Below are 14372 nucleotides of genomic sequence, written 5' to 3' on the forward strand. Positions count from 1 at the left end.
TGAAGACAGAACAGAGTTGGTGCTCATCCCTGCCTCCTGGGGGAAAGTCCATCAGGATCAGCAAGTCCGAACCCCTGAAATTTAGGAATCTTTTGCCCAGCCTGGAGCTTGAACCGTCAAGCCCTGAGGTTAAGAGTCTCATGCCCTTGTTCTGCATTCCTACATTCCTGGATTCAACCGCATCCTGCACCACCGAGGTGCACTGGCTGGTAACATGTGCTGTGGATATCTTCTCTCTTGTGATACAAGCTGAGTCACCCACACTCGGAGTGCAAACTCATCTATCTCCAGAATTATATGTTTCTTGATAATGTTGCAGGACTGGTCAGTGCAGTGCTAGAAGCCAGGTTGCATTTCTGCATTGTTACCTTGCAGGTAGTACACCTGAGCATCTTCAGAGAGATGTCTTAATAGCAAGAGCAGGTCAACTCATTTCCTGAGGGTGGGCTCTCTCTCCTCCCTCCCTAACTTCCTGGAGGGAGACATTTGAGGACCATCTGCCTGGGGTCTTGGTCTTTTTCGGATTTCCTGGACCAGAGCACGCCAGGCACTCCTGTCTTCCACTGCCTCCCACAGTTTGGTCCTAGTTGTACTTCTCTCCAATTTAGCAATCCTGTTTATTAGGATTATACCCTGTTTGATTTATTTCTGTTGTGTTTTTAGATGTTGTCTTTGGCATCCATCTGTCTTGGAGGACAATGGAGAACTGGGCCTTTGGGGCTGTAGAGACCAACGTGTATTGTTGCATCTGGGGCAGATGAATGAGTCAGGTTGTGTTGCTCTTTTTAGCTATTGTGATGAAAACTGCCGTGTAATTACTTTGAAGGGTGGTGTATACATTGTGTAAGTAAATAAATAAGTAAATATCCTCCATCGAGCCAGAGCCTGCCCTAGGTGGCCTACAAGGCCTGAACCACCTGCACAATTCTATAATCCTTTAATTATTGACTTGATCTATTACAGTCTAATCCCCCTTTTCCTCAAGAAAGCTGTGGTTCTTCCTGCTCCAGCTGCACAGTAGACATGTGTGCATGCATTTTTGCTGGCCTGGCCTGGCCATGCCATAACAACAACAACAACAACAATTTGTTTATTATTTATACCCTGCCCATCTAGCTGGGTTTCCCCAGACACTGGGTTTCCCTGGGCGGCTCCCAACAGAATATTAAAAACATGATAAAATATCACACGTGATCCATGGTCTTCTTCTTCTTCTTTGCCGATCCCTTGTAGCCGAGTAAGATTGTCTTCCATGAACACGGTCTTAACAGTGAGCCCATAAGTGACTGTGGAGGCCAATTCTGGATCCACATGTCCTTCCACAGTGGGGACATAGGTTTCTGGGTGGGAGTTGATCATTGTGATGGTTTGCCAAGTGTGCCCTCCTCTTGGCATGTTTCTCCCTTGCGTCCTGAGTTTGAGTGTCTTCAAAGCCCAGGATACCTTTGGTAAAAGCTGTTCTCCTACTGGAGCGCTCACAGGCCAGTGTTTCCCATTTGTTGGTGTTTATACTACATTTTTAAAAATTTGCCTTGAGACAGTCGTTAAACCTATTTTGTTGACCACCAGCATTACGCTTTCCATTTTTAAGTTCGGGATAGAGTAGTTGTGTAATGGTTCTAGGGGTTGCTCGTGCGTAAGTTGCCGCCACTCCTGGCTAAGTTACCTGGTTGAACCCTTTCTGTCTGGACAGCCTCTAGCTTCGTGGCTGTCTCAGTCACTGGCAGAATCCGTCAGTGGGCATTTCTTGAACTTCTTCCAGCAAAGAAGTTCTTTGACGCCAAGTCTCCTCCTACTCTCCCTGCACGGAAGTCTTCTGCGCAGGGAGGGTGTGGGCAGCGGAGTACCCGTACTCTCTCCGCTGGTCTCCGGCGAGGAGTCTTGGAGCCTCCTCTCCGATTCCCCCATCTGCCCCCCTTCTTCACTGGTGTTACGCTGATTTCCTTCCCCAGCAGATGGGCTGCCTCTCTCCCTACTGGGACCCTCTCCGGCATCCCTCTGGAGCCTTCCCTCCGCCTCTAGCTCCGATGGCAGTTCCCTGACAAGTTGCTTTGAAAGATGATAATCAGGCGAATGTCCTCAAACACTCTGCACTTCAGTTGGGAGAAAGCCTCACTCGCAGAGCTCAGATGATGCTGGATTTCGGCATCAATGTTGGCCCTTGTGGAAAGACAACTGCCCAGGTAGGAGAAGCGATCAACATTTTCCAAGGTTACACCATTGAGTTGGATTTGTGGCGCTGCAGAGGGGATATTTTGTACTTGTTGGTGCAGCACTTTGGTTTTTTTGGATGTTGAGTGATAGGCCAAGCTTTTCAAGCTTCTGCAAAGATATTTAGGATGGTTTGGAGGTCATCCTCTGAGCGTGCGCACACTACGCTGTCATGATGGAAGTTACGGTGACCTTACTCTTTGCTTTCAGCTTGCACAGATTGAAGTGCTTTCTATCTGTTCAATATATGATTTCGACTCCGGTGGGGAGTTTCCCTTCGGCAAAGTGTAGGATCATGGCAATGAAAATAATGAATAGAGTTGGGGCAATAACTCAACCCTGTTTAACACCTGATCCCACTGTGAATGGTTCACTTTGAGAGCCACTGTTATCTGCGATTGTTGCTGTCATATTATCATGGAGGAGCCGAAGAATATTCACAAATTTATCTGGGCAGCCAGTTTTCAGAAGGACAGTCCACAGGGCATTACGATTTAGTGTCAAAAGCCTTAGTCAGGTCAATAAGCGCCATATACAGGGGTTGGTTTCGCTCTCTGCATTTTTCCTGAAGCTGTCGAAGGGTGAAAATCATGTCCACTGTCCCCCTAGAAGGCCGAAAACCATTCTGGGATTCAGGAAGGGTCACCTCTGATATTGTTAAGAGATGGTTTGCTAAGATCCTTGCAAGAATTTTGCCGGCCGCAGCTAATAGAGAGATGCCTCGATAGTTTCCACAATCAGTTGTGTCACCTTTTTAAAAGAGATTCATAATTTTGGCATCCCTAAAGTCTGCTGGGATCTCCTCTCTCTCCCAGATTTTTTTGATGAGCTTGTGAAGTTGTTGTGTTCTGCCCACTTTGAAGACTTCAGCAGGTATCCCATCAGGTCCGCTGGCTTTGTTGTTTTTCATTTGGTTAATAGGTGTACACAACTCTCCCAGATTTTGAGATATTGCGAGCTCATCTCTATCTTGGTTTTGCATAATTTGTGAGAGAACCTCAACAGCTATGGGGTAGTTGCGGTTCAGGAGATGCTGGTAATGTTCTTTCCAGATCAGTGCAATAGCTTCTTTATCTTTTAGAAGTGTGGTACCATCTGCTGAGCGTAGGGGGCATATGCCAGGATTTATTGGCCCATAGATGGTCTTTGTGGCTTTAAAGAAACTCTGTGCATCATGAGTGTGGGCTAAGTGCTGGATCTCTGGAGCTTTTTTTATCCTCCAGGTGTTCTTTGGTTCTCTGGTTCTTCTTCGAACCTCAGCCTTAGTGTTGGCATAGGGTTTTTCCTTAGTAGCTCAGTTTCTATCTCTTTGCCAGATCTGAAAGGCCTTCCTTTTCTCGTCAATCATGCATTCAATCTCACTGTCATTCTCGTCAAACCAGTCCTGTTGTTTCTTGGTTTGGTATCCAATAGTTTGTTCACAGGCTGCAATAATGGATGTTTTTAGCTTGGTCCAGTGTTCCTCGATGCTATCAGGGAATTCTGAAAGCAGGTGGTCCTTAAGAGTCGTTTAGAAGCAATCCATCCCACTTAATCTTGAAGGGCTTGAGTGTTCATTTTGCGCCTTGGCTTCCTTCCTTGAAGCCTGCATTGAGGTATCATCTTGATAGCCATTGTGGAGCGTATTAGTCGGTGATCTGCCCAGCAGTCATCAGTGCTCATCATAGCTCTGGTAGGGAGCACGTCATGTTGATCTTCAGCTCAGACAATTACATGATCTAAGAGGTGTCAGTGGTTTGACCGAGGGTGCCACCAAGATGTTTTAATTATTTTATTTTATTTTTGTCAAATGTGTTGGTAATAACAAGGTTGTGCGCTGCACATATCATCAAAAGTAAGATTCCGTTCTGGCTGCCATTGCCAGTTCCTTCTTTCCCAATAGTCCCAGGCCACAGATCGAAATCTCGCCCAACTCTTGCATTAAAATCTCCCAGGAGGATAATTTTATCTTCCTTAGGCGTCTCTAATAGGACAGTATCCAGCTGTGAGTAAAATTTTACTTTAATGTCTTCATCAGCATCCAGTGTTGGTGAATAAGCGTTTATAATAGTAGCCTGTTGGTTTTTGGTGAGCTTTATTCGAAGGGTTGAGAGTTGCTCATTAACGCCTGTAGCGACTTCTGACAGGAGCGTCACAAGATCGTTTTTGATAGCGAAGCCTTCCCCATGTATTCAGAGTTCTTGTTCAGATAGACCTTTCCAGAAGAATGTGTAGCCTCGTTTTCTTCCTTCAGTTGTCCCTCGCCTGCTCTTCGAGGTTCTTGAAGCGCTGCAATATCGATGTTAAAACGTCGCAGCTCTCTTGCAATGCATTCTGCATTCAGGACGTTGGCTGTCTGTGTTATCCAACAAAGTCCATATATTCCATGTTCCAAAGTTCAATTGTCTTTTATGACCGCTGGGTGGTGACCCCACTGGGCACGGTCAGGGGGAAAGGGAGGCAGATTATGTTTAGGGCACCTTTTCTAACCCCTCCCCCTTTTCAGGGTGAGCAGAGTGGATCCTAAAAGGGGCTGCTCAGTCATGGATACAGCTGCCGAGCTGCTCAACTGCCTCGTTCATTGAGTCAGAACGACTGAATCTGTATCCACCGCCCATGTGCCGGTTCATGACTAGGGGCTTCCAAATTTGACAATCCTGCCCCCGTTACCATTTGTCAATCGCCATGGGACTTTTGGGGCTTGGGACGGGTTTTTGGAAGACGCCTGTGCGTGAATTTGTTTTATGTGTGTAGATCAGTGCACGCTGACCAAGGCACAGTAAGGCTCTATTCCGATGGCATGAGGATCACGACGACCTCTGCTGCAGCCTCCATCCGCCTTCACAGCCGTTGTAACATACCGCTTGTCATCATCCGCCTGTTCTGCCATTGAGGACTTCATGGATCATTCTGGTCAGGAGTTTCATTCCCTCCCGTGCTGCAGAGAGTGTGTGTGACATTCCATTCTTTGGAAGCGTGGGAAGGGAAGGAACTGTGCGCCACTTCCCTCTTCTTTGTTCTTGGTTCTGCTCTGTTGTTGTTCTCTCTGGGAGGAGAATAGACATGCCGTGATTGCTCTGTTCTTGATTTCGATCCTGTAAATAAACCACTAAACCCAGATGCTACATATCCTCAGTCTCAGCTTCTGCTAAGCTCTGCTGCTTGATTGAACGTCCCAAGGAGTGAATGCTGTGCTATGCTGTGCTATGTGTTCTGGACCGGTGCCGGGAGAGGGCCGTCTCTCACTGAGAAGCACCAACAATTTTGTTATGTACTGAGTTGAATAGGATCCAAAATGCAGCAGTCTGATCGGTCCTAGAACAATAGGATCCAAAATGCAGCAGTCTGATTGGTCCGCAGGAGCCACCCAATCCAGCTGCAGGTGGAAGGGAATCAGCAACCTGATTGGCCTACAGGAGAATCCCGGAATTAGCCAATCACGTGGGGCCCATTGTGTAAATAATGTATATAAAGCAGATACTTTGAGGGGACTTTCATTCCCTCCTCACCACTATGAGCTGAATAAAGAGCATGAAATCCACTCTCGACTCCGAGTATATTTCAAATTCTTTGTCTGGCTCCTTCCCTTTGACCTTACCGCCCTGGGTGACCTGCTGGGAGTACGAGACTCCCGACGGCTTCGCTCACAAGGGTCATAGGAACGTGCAAGCCCACTCACCATGACAAGGTGATGATCCAGCAAGCAAGGATCCATGGTCTACTAACCTCCCAGCCACCAGTTGGATTACTGCAATGCATTCTATGTGGGGCAGCCCTGGAAGATGGCGCTGAGGCTGCACTTAGGGCAGAACTCAGCTCCTGCAGCCAAAGTTGTTCATCTTCCGCCTTCCTTGGAAGATCGACATTCACTGCCTGTTCTCTTCTGAGCCTGACGGCAAATGGTGAGCAGCCGTCTCTTGGTTCTGAGCATCCTGAATCCAACAGTTGGCCGGTGTTGGAAGGTTAATTGATAACAGGTGAAGACAAAGACTATACTTTCAGGGATCATTTCTATAGTTTGTAACTAGAGAAGTGTACTCGAAAGTGATTGGCCGCGGAAACCACGAGGAAGAGTAAAAGTTTTCTCTTCTGAGCGCGAAGCGAGCAGGCAGTGTTGCATTTTGCAGCTGCTGCCTGCTATTGATGACCGTTCCGCCTTCTTTTTGTTAAGGAGGTTGGAGGGAGAGAACACAGACTGAGTGGTTCCTGAAGAAAAAGAAAAAAAAAGAAAAAAAAGGAAAAAAAAGAAGAAGAAAAAAAGATAACAGGTGAAGACTTTCCTCTTTGCCCAGCTTTGGTTTGCTCAATTCTTCCTCTTAGTTTTAGGGGTTTAAATTTGCCTTTTCTCTTCTTGTGTTTTGCTGTGCCCGTTTGTTGCCTCTAATGGTGTCCATATGTTTTGTGTGAATTAGTTCTTATTCACACTTTTGTACACTTCTGCTGAAAGGGGGAGATTTACTGGTTTGTTTTGTTCTTGTTCTTGTATTTATTATGCATTTTGTGATCTTATCTTGTATTTTTATGCTGTGAACCACCCTGAGTCCTCCGGATGAAGAGCGCTATACAGTGGTACCTCGGGTTAAGTACTTAATTCATTCCAGAGGTCCGTTCTTAACCTGAAACTGTTCTTAACCTGAAGCACCACTTTAGCTAATGGGGCCTCTTGCTGCCGCTGCGCCGCCAGAGGACAATTTCTGTTCTCATCCTGCAGCAAAGTTCTTAACCCAAGGTACTATTTCTGGGTTAGCGGAGTCTGTAACCTGAAGCGTCTGTAACCTGAAGTGAATGTAACCTGAGGTACCACTGTACAAATTTTAATAATACTATCGGGACGTTTTTAATGTTTGACATATATATATATATATATATATATATATATATATATATATATATAATAATCTGGAAGCTGCCCAGAGTAACTGGAGAAACTCAACCAGAAGGGCAGGGAATAAATAATAATAAAAGGAGGAGGAGCAGTAATAAACAAATAAATGAACTTGCTGTCCTTCTCTGCCCATTCCAATTGGTCTGTATCCAACTTCAAGTGCAGTGCCTGGAACTGCAAATGACATCTGCCTGGTTTAGAACAAAGTGGAACTATTATTTTTATGACTTGGGAAATCTGGTTCTGCAGCATAAAATCATGTTAGCCTTTCTTGGAGCTGCATCACACAGCTGACTCATGCTCAGTTTATGGTTGATGACAATCCTCAGATACTTTCCGCATTTACTTCTGACGATTCAGGAATCTTCCTCCTACAAATTGTTTCTCTATTTATGCCTACGTGTGGAAATTTGCATTTGTCTCTGTTGAATTTCATTTTGCGAGGGTTTCTTTTCTTCGTTTTCCATTCAACCAAAATCATTTTGAATATTTTTCCTGTCTCCTGAGGTCTCTCCAAGTTCGGTGTCATCTGAAAAATTGATAAGGATTCCCTGCATCCCTTCTTCTTAAGTCACCACTGACAAATGTCTTGAGGAATGGCAGGCCTTGCACAAAGCTCTGAAAATCTCTTTGAGGAACGGCTGATGAATGCCCGGAGGACAGTTTTCCAACCACCTGGAAAGAAAGACAGCAGAAATGTGCCCCCATTCATTCTCCCAGGAGGATAACTTTATCTTCCTTAGGTGTCTCTAATAGGACAGTATCCAGCTGTGAGTAAAATTTTACTTTAATGTCTTCATCAGCATCCAGTGTTGGTGAATAAGCGTTTATAATAGTAGCCTGTTGGTTTTTGGTGAGCTTTATTCCAAGGGTTGAGAGTTGCTCATTAACGCCTATAGCCAGTGGCGTAGCGTGGGTTGTCAGCACCCGGGGCAAGGCAAGTAATTTGCGCCCCCTAACCCGTGGATTTTAGCACTCGAGTGCGAGCGCCCCCCCAGATGTTGTGGCCGGTGCGGCCGGCCCCCCTGCACCCCCCCACGCTATGCCACTGGGGCTGGGGGCGAGCGAAGGAGCCAAGGACCCCCCCCCAAAGGCTCAGCAGGAATTTATTAAATTTATTATTTGCGGAGCCCCCGGGCCGAGGCAGCCGAAGCCCCCTCCCCTCGGGCGCCTCCCCGCCCCCTCCTCTCCTTGGGCTGTAGGTGGAGCCCGCGCTCCGAGGCGCTCCAGATCCGGGCTTGGCGAGCGCCTCTCCTCCTCCCGGCCGGGTCCGGGGGCTTCCAGCCGAGCTCCGTCCTCGCCCCCCCCCCCCCCGCCCCGCGGCTGAGACTTGCGCTGAGAGCCGGAGCCAGCGGCGCCCCCTTCCGCCGGGAGACCCTCGCCCGCCCGCCGGCTTCCTCTCGGAGGGTTTTGGGGAGGGCAGGGCGCGTCGAGGCCCCTCGGAGCTCTCCTCCCTCCCAGTCGGCAGAAGCAGCCGCCACCTGTGGCTGGGCCGAGGGGATGGCGTCGGCGCCGGCGTCGGCATCGGGGTGCGGAGGCTGCCCGTGCCCGGCCAGGCGTCGGTGGCGGCGTCGGCGCTGCTGCAGCGGCTGCTCCTCCTGCGAGCAGTGAGTGGAGCACAGCCGCAGCGGCGGCGGGGGGCGCCGCGCGCGCTAGGGCGCAAGGCTGGCGGTGGCGGCGGGGAGCCCGGCGGAGGAAGGAACTTGTCCCTTCCCTCTGGACTCGCGCCCCCCCAGATGTTGCGCCCGGTGCGGCCGGCACCCCTGGCACCCCCCACGCTACGCCACTGCCTGTAGCGACTTCTGACAGGAGCGTCACAAGATCGTTTTTGATAGCGAAGCCTTCCCCATGTATTCAGAGTTCTTGTTCAGATAGACCTTTCCAGAAGAATGTGTAGCCTCGTTTTCTTCCTTCAGTTGTCCCTCGCCTGCTCTTCGAGTTTCTTGAAGCGCTGCAATATCGATGTTAAAACGTCGCAGCTCTCTTGCAATGCATTCTGCATTCAGGACGTTGGCTGTCTGTGTTATCCAATAAAGTCCATATATTCCATGTTCCAAAGTTCAATTGTCTTTTATGACCGCTGGGTGGTGACCCCACTGGGCGCGGTAATCCAGTCAGGGGGAAAGGGAGGCAGATTATGTTTAGGGCACCTTTTCTAACCCCTCCCCCTTTTCGGGGTGAGCAGAGTGGATCCTAAAAAGGGCTGCTCAGTCATGGATACTGCTGCCGAGTTGCTCAACTGCCTCGTTCATTGAGTCAGAACGACTGAATCTGTATCCACCGCCCATGTGCCGGTTCATGACTAGGGGCTTCCAAATTTGACAATCCTGCCCCCGTTACCATTTGTCAATCGCCATGGGACTTTTGGGGCTTGGGACGGGTGTTTGGAAGACGCCTGTGCGTGAATTTGTTTTATGTGTGTAGATCAGTGCACGCTGACCAACGCACAGTAAGGCTCTATTCCGATGGCATGAGGATCACGACGACCTCTGCTGCAGCCTCCATCCGCCTTCACAGCCGTTGTAACATACCGCTTGTCATCATCCGCCTGTTCTGCCATTGAGGACTTCATGGATCATTCTGGTCAGGAGTTTCATTCCCTCCCGTGCTGCAGAGTGTGTGTGACATTCCATTCTTTGGAAGCGTGGGAAGGGAAGGAACTGTGCGCCACTTCCCTCTTCTTTGTTCTTGGTTCTGCTCTGTTGCTGTTCTCTCTGGGAGGAGAATAGACATGCCGTGATTGCTCTGTTCTTGATTTCGATCCTGTAAATAAACCACTAAACCCAGATGCTACATACCCTCAGTCTCAGCTTCTGCTAAGCTCTGCTGCTTGATTGAACGTCCCGAGGAGTGAATGCTGCGCTATGCTGTGCTACACGTACTGGACCGGTGCCGGGAGAGGGCCGTCTCTCACTGAGAAGCACCAACAATTTTGTTATGTACTGAGTTGAATAGGATCCAAAATGCAGCAGTCTGATCGGTCCTAGAACAATAGGATCCAAAATGCAGCAGTCTGATTGGTCCTAGAACAATAGGATCCAAAATGCAGCAGTCTGATTGGTCCTAGAACAATAGGATCCAAAATGCAGCAGTCTGATTGGTCCTAGAACAATAGGACTCAGAATGCAGCAGTCTGATTGATCCTCGAACAATAGGACCCAGAATGCAGCAGTCTGATTGGTCCACAGGAGCCACCCAATCCAGCTCCAGATGAAAGTGAATCCACAACCTGATTGGCCTACAGGAGAATCCCGGAATTAGCCAATCACGTGGGGCCCATTGTGTAAATAATGTATATAAAGCTGATACTTTGAGGGGACTTTCATTCCCTCCTCACCACTATGAGCTGAATAAAGAGCATGAAATCCACTCTCGACTCCGAGTATATTTCAAATTCTTTGTCTAGCTCCTTCCCTTTGACCTCACCGCCCTGGGTGACCCAGCTGGGAGTACGAGACTCCCGACGGCTTCGCTCACAAGGGTCATAGGAACGTGCAAGCCCACTCACCATGACAAGGTGATGATCCAGCAAGCAAGGATCCATGGTCTACTAACCTCCCAGCCACCAGTTGGATTACTGCAATGCATTCTATGTGGGGCAGCCCTGGAAGATGGCGCTGAGGCTGCACTTAGGGCAGAACTCAGCTCCTGCAGCCAAAGTTGTTCATCTTCCGCCTTCCTTGGAAGATCGACATTCACTGCCTGTTCTCTTCTGAGCCTGACGGCAAATGGTGAGCAGCCGTCTCTTGGTTCTGAGCATCCTGAATCCAACAGTTGGCCGGTGTTGGAAGGTTAATTGATAACAGGTGAAGACAAAGACTATACTTTCAGGGATCATTTCTATAGTTTGTAACTAGAGAAGTGTACTCGAAAGTGATTGGCCGCGGAAACCACGAGGAAGAGTAAAAGTGTTCTCTTCTGAGCGCGAAGCGAGCAGGCAGTGTTGCATTTTGCAGCTGCTGCCTGCTATTGATGACCGTTCCGCCTTCTTTTTGTTAAGGAGGTTGGAGGGAGAGAACACAGACTGAGTGGTTCCTGAAGAAAAAGAAAAAAAAAAGGAAAAAAAAGGGAAAAAAAAGAAGAAAAAAAAAAGATAACAGGTGAAGACTTTCCTCTTTGCCCAGCTTTGGTTTGCTCAATTCTTCCTCTTAGTTTTAGGGGTTTAAATTTGCCTTTTCTCTTCTTGTGTTTTGCTGTGCCCGTTTGTTGCCTCTAATGGTGTCCATATGTTTTGTGTGAATTAGTTCTTATTCACACTTTTGTACACTTCTGCTGAAAGGGGGAGATTTACTGGTTTGTTTTGTTCTTGTTTTTATTATGCATTTTGTGTTCTTATCTTGTATTTTTATGCTGTGAACCACCCTGAGTCCTCCGGATGAAGAGCGCTATACAGTGGTACCTCGGGTTAAGTACTTAATTCATTCCAGAGGTCCGTTCTTAACCTGAAACTGTTCTTAACCTGAAGCACCACTTTAGCTAATGGGGCCTCCCGCTGCCGCTGCACCGCCAGAGCACAATTTCTGTTCTCATCCTGCAGCAAAGTTCTTAACCCGAGGTACTATTTCTGGGTTAGCGGAGTCTGTAACCTGAAGCGTCTGTAACCTGAAGTGAATGTAACCTGAGGTACCACTGTACAAATTTTAATAATACTATCAGGACGTTTTTAATGTTTGACATATATATATATATATATATATATATATATATATATATATATATATATAAAAAATCTGGAAGCTGCCCAGAGTGACTGGAGAAACTCAACCAGAAAGGCAGGGAATAAATAATAATAAAAGGAGGAGGAGCAGTAATAAAGAAATAAATGAACTTGCTGTCCTTCTCTGCCCATTCCAATTGGTCTGTATCCAACTTCAAGTGCAGTGCCTGGAACTGCAAATGACATCTGCCTGGTTTGGAATAAAGTGGAACTATTATTTTTATGACTTGGGAATTCTGGTTCTGCAGCATAAAATCATGTTAGCCTTTCTTGGAGCTGCATCACACAGCTGACTCATGCTCAGTTCATGGTTGATGACAATCCTCAGATACTTTCCACATTTACTTCTGACGATTCAGGAATCTTCCTCCTACAAATTGTTTCTCTATTTATGCCTACGTGTGGAAATTTGCATTTGTCTCTGTTGAATTTCATTTTGCGAGGGTTTCTTTTCTTCGTTTTCCATTCAACGAAAATCATTTTGAATATTTTTCCTGTCTCCTGAGGTCTCTCCAAGTTCGGTGTCATCTGAAAAATTGATAAGGATTCCCTGCATCCCTTCTTCTTAAGTCACCACTGACAAATGTCTGGAGGAGTGGCAGGCCTTGCACAAAGCTCTGAAAATCTCTTTGAGGAACGGCTGATGAATGCCCGGAGGACAGTTTTCCAACCACCTGGAAAGAAAGACAGCAGAAATGTGCCCCCATTCATTCTCCCAGGAGGATAATTTTATCTTCCTTAGGCGTCTCTAATAGGACAGTATCCAGCTGTGAGTAAAATTTTACTTTAATGTCTTCATCAGCATCCAGTGTTGGTGAATAAGCGTTTATAATAGTAGCCTGTTGGTTTTTGGTGAGCTTTATTCGAAGGGTTGAGAGTTGCTCATTAACGCCTGTAGCGACTTCTGACAGGAGCGTCACAAGATCGTTTCTGATAGCGAAGCCTTCCCCATGTATTCAGAGTTCTTGTTCAGATAGACCTTTCCAGAAGAATGTGTAGCCTCGTTTTCTTCCTTCAGTTGTCCCTCGCCTGCTCTTCGAGTTTCTTGAAGCGCTGCAATATCGATGTTAAAACGTCGCAGCTCTCTTGCAACGCATTCTGCATTCAGGACGTTGGCTGTCTGTGTTATCCAACAAAGTCCATATATTCCATGTTCCAAAGTTCAATTGTCTTTTCTGACCACTGGGTGGTGACCCCACTGGGCGCGGTAATCCAGTCAGGGGGAAAGGGAGGCAGATTATGTTTAGGGCACCTTTTCTAACCCCTCCCCCTTTTCAGGGTGAGCAGAGTGGATCCTAAAAAGGGCTGCTCAGTCATGGATACAGCTGCCGAGCTGCTCAACTGCCTCGTTCATTGAGTCAGAACGACTGAATCTGTATCCACCGCCCATGTGCCGGTTCATGACTAGGGGCTTCCAAATTTGACAATCCTGCCCCCGTTACCATTTGTCAATCGCCATGGGACTTTTGGGGCTTGGGATGGGTTTTTGGAAGACGCCTGTGCGTGAATTTGTTTTATGTGTGTAGATCAGTGCACGCTGACCAACGCACAGTAAGGCTCTATTCCGATGGCATGAGGATCACGACGACCTCTGCTGCAGCCTCCATCCGCCTTCACAGCCCTTGTAACATACCGCTTGTCATCATCCGCCTGTTCTGCCATTGAGGACTTCATGGATCATTCTGGTCAGGAGTTTCATTCCCTCCCGTGCTGCAGAGTGTGTGTGACATTCCATTCTTTGGAAGCGTGGGAAGGGAAGGAACTGTGCGCCACTTCCCTCTTCTTTGTTCTTGGTTCTGCTCTGTTGTTGTTCTCTCTGGGAGGAGAATAGACATGCCGTGATTGCTCTGTTCTTGATTTTGATCCTGTAAATAAACCACTAAACCCAGATGCTACATACCCTCAGTCTCAGCTTCTGCTAAGCTCTGCTGCTTGATTGAACGTCCCGAGGAGTGAATGCTGTGCTATGCTGTGCTACACGTACTGGACCGGTGCCGGGAGAGGGCCGTCTCTCACTGAGAAGCACCAACAATTTTGTTATGTACTGAGTTGAATAGGATCCAAAATGCAGCAGTCTGATCGGTCCTAGAACAATAGGATCCAAAATGCAGCAGTCTGATTGGTCCTAGAACAATAGGATCCAAAATGCAGCAGTCTGATTGGTCCTAGAACAATAGGATCCAAATCGCAGCAGTCTGATTGGTCCTAGAACAATAGGACTCAGAATGCAGCAGTCTGATTGATCCTCGAACAATAGGACCCAGAATGCAGCAGTCTGATTGGTCCGCAGGAGCCACCCAATCCAGCTCCAGGTGGAAGGGAATCCGCAACCTGATTGGCCTACAGGAGAATCCCGGAATTAGCCAATCACGTGGGGCCCGTTGTGTAAATAATGTATATAAAGCAGATACTTTGAGGGGACTTTCATTCCCTCCTCACCACTATGAGCTGAATAAAGAGCATGAAATCCACTCTCGACTCCGAGTATATTTCAAATTCTTTGTCTAGCTCCTTCCCTTTGACCTCACCGCCCTGGGTGACCCAGCTGGGAGTACGAGATTCCCGACGGCTTCGCTCACA

At 47.6% G+C, this 14372-nt stretch overlaps 2 non-coding genes across 2 annotated transcripts; both read left to right on the forward strand.

Annotated features, from left to right (window-relative positions):
• Positions 1 to 6176: 6176 nt before the first annotated feature.
• LOC128416771 (small nucleolar RNA U3) lies at positions 6177 to 6394 on the forward strand. Its single transcript, XR_008331291.1, has one exon. It is a non-coding gene; the product is annotated as a small nucleolar RNA U3 (small nucleolar RNA).
• A 4496-nt stretch (positions 6395 to 10890) lies between these two features.
• On the forward strand, positions 10891 to 11108 carry LOC128416770 (small nucleolar RNA U3). The gene has a single exon (XR_008331290.1). It is a non-coding gene; the product is annotated as a small nucleolar RNA U3 (small nucleolar RNA).
• The last annotated feature ends 3264 nt before the right edge of the window (positions 11109 to 14372 follow it).

The sequence above is a fragment of the Podarcis raffonei genome, chromosome 6, assembly GCF_027172205.1.
Source record: "Podarcis raffonei isolate rPodRaf1 chromosome 6, rPodRaf1.pri, whole genome shotgun sequence".
Classification (NCBI taxonomy): Eukaryota; Metazoa; Chordata; class Lepidosauria; order Squamata; family Lacertidae; genus Podarcis; species Podarcis raffonei.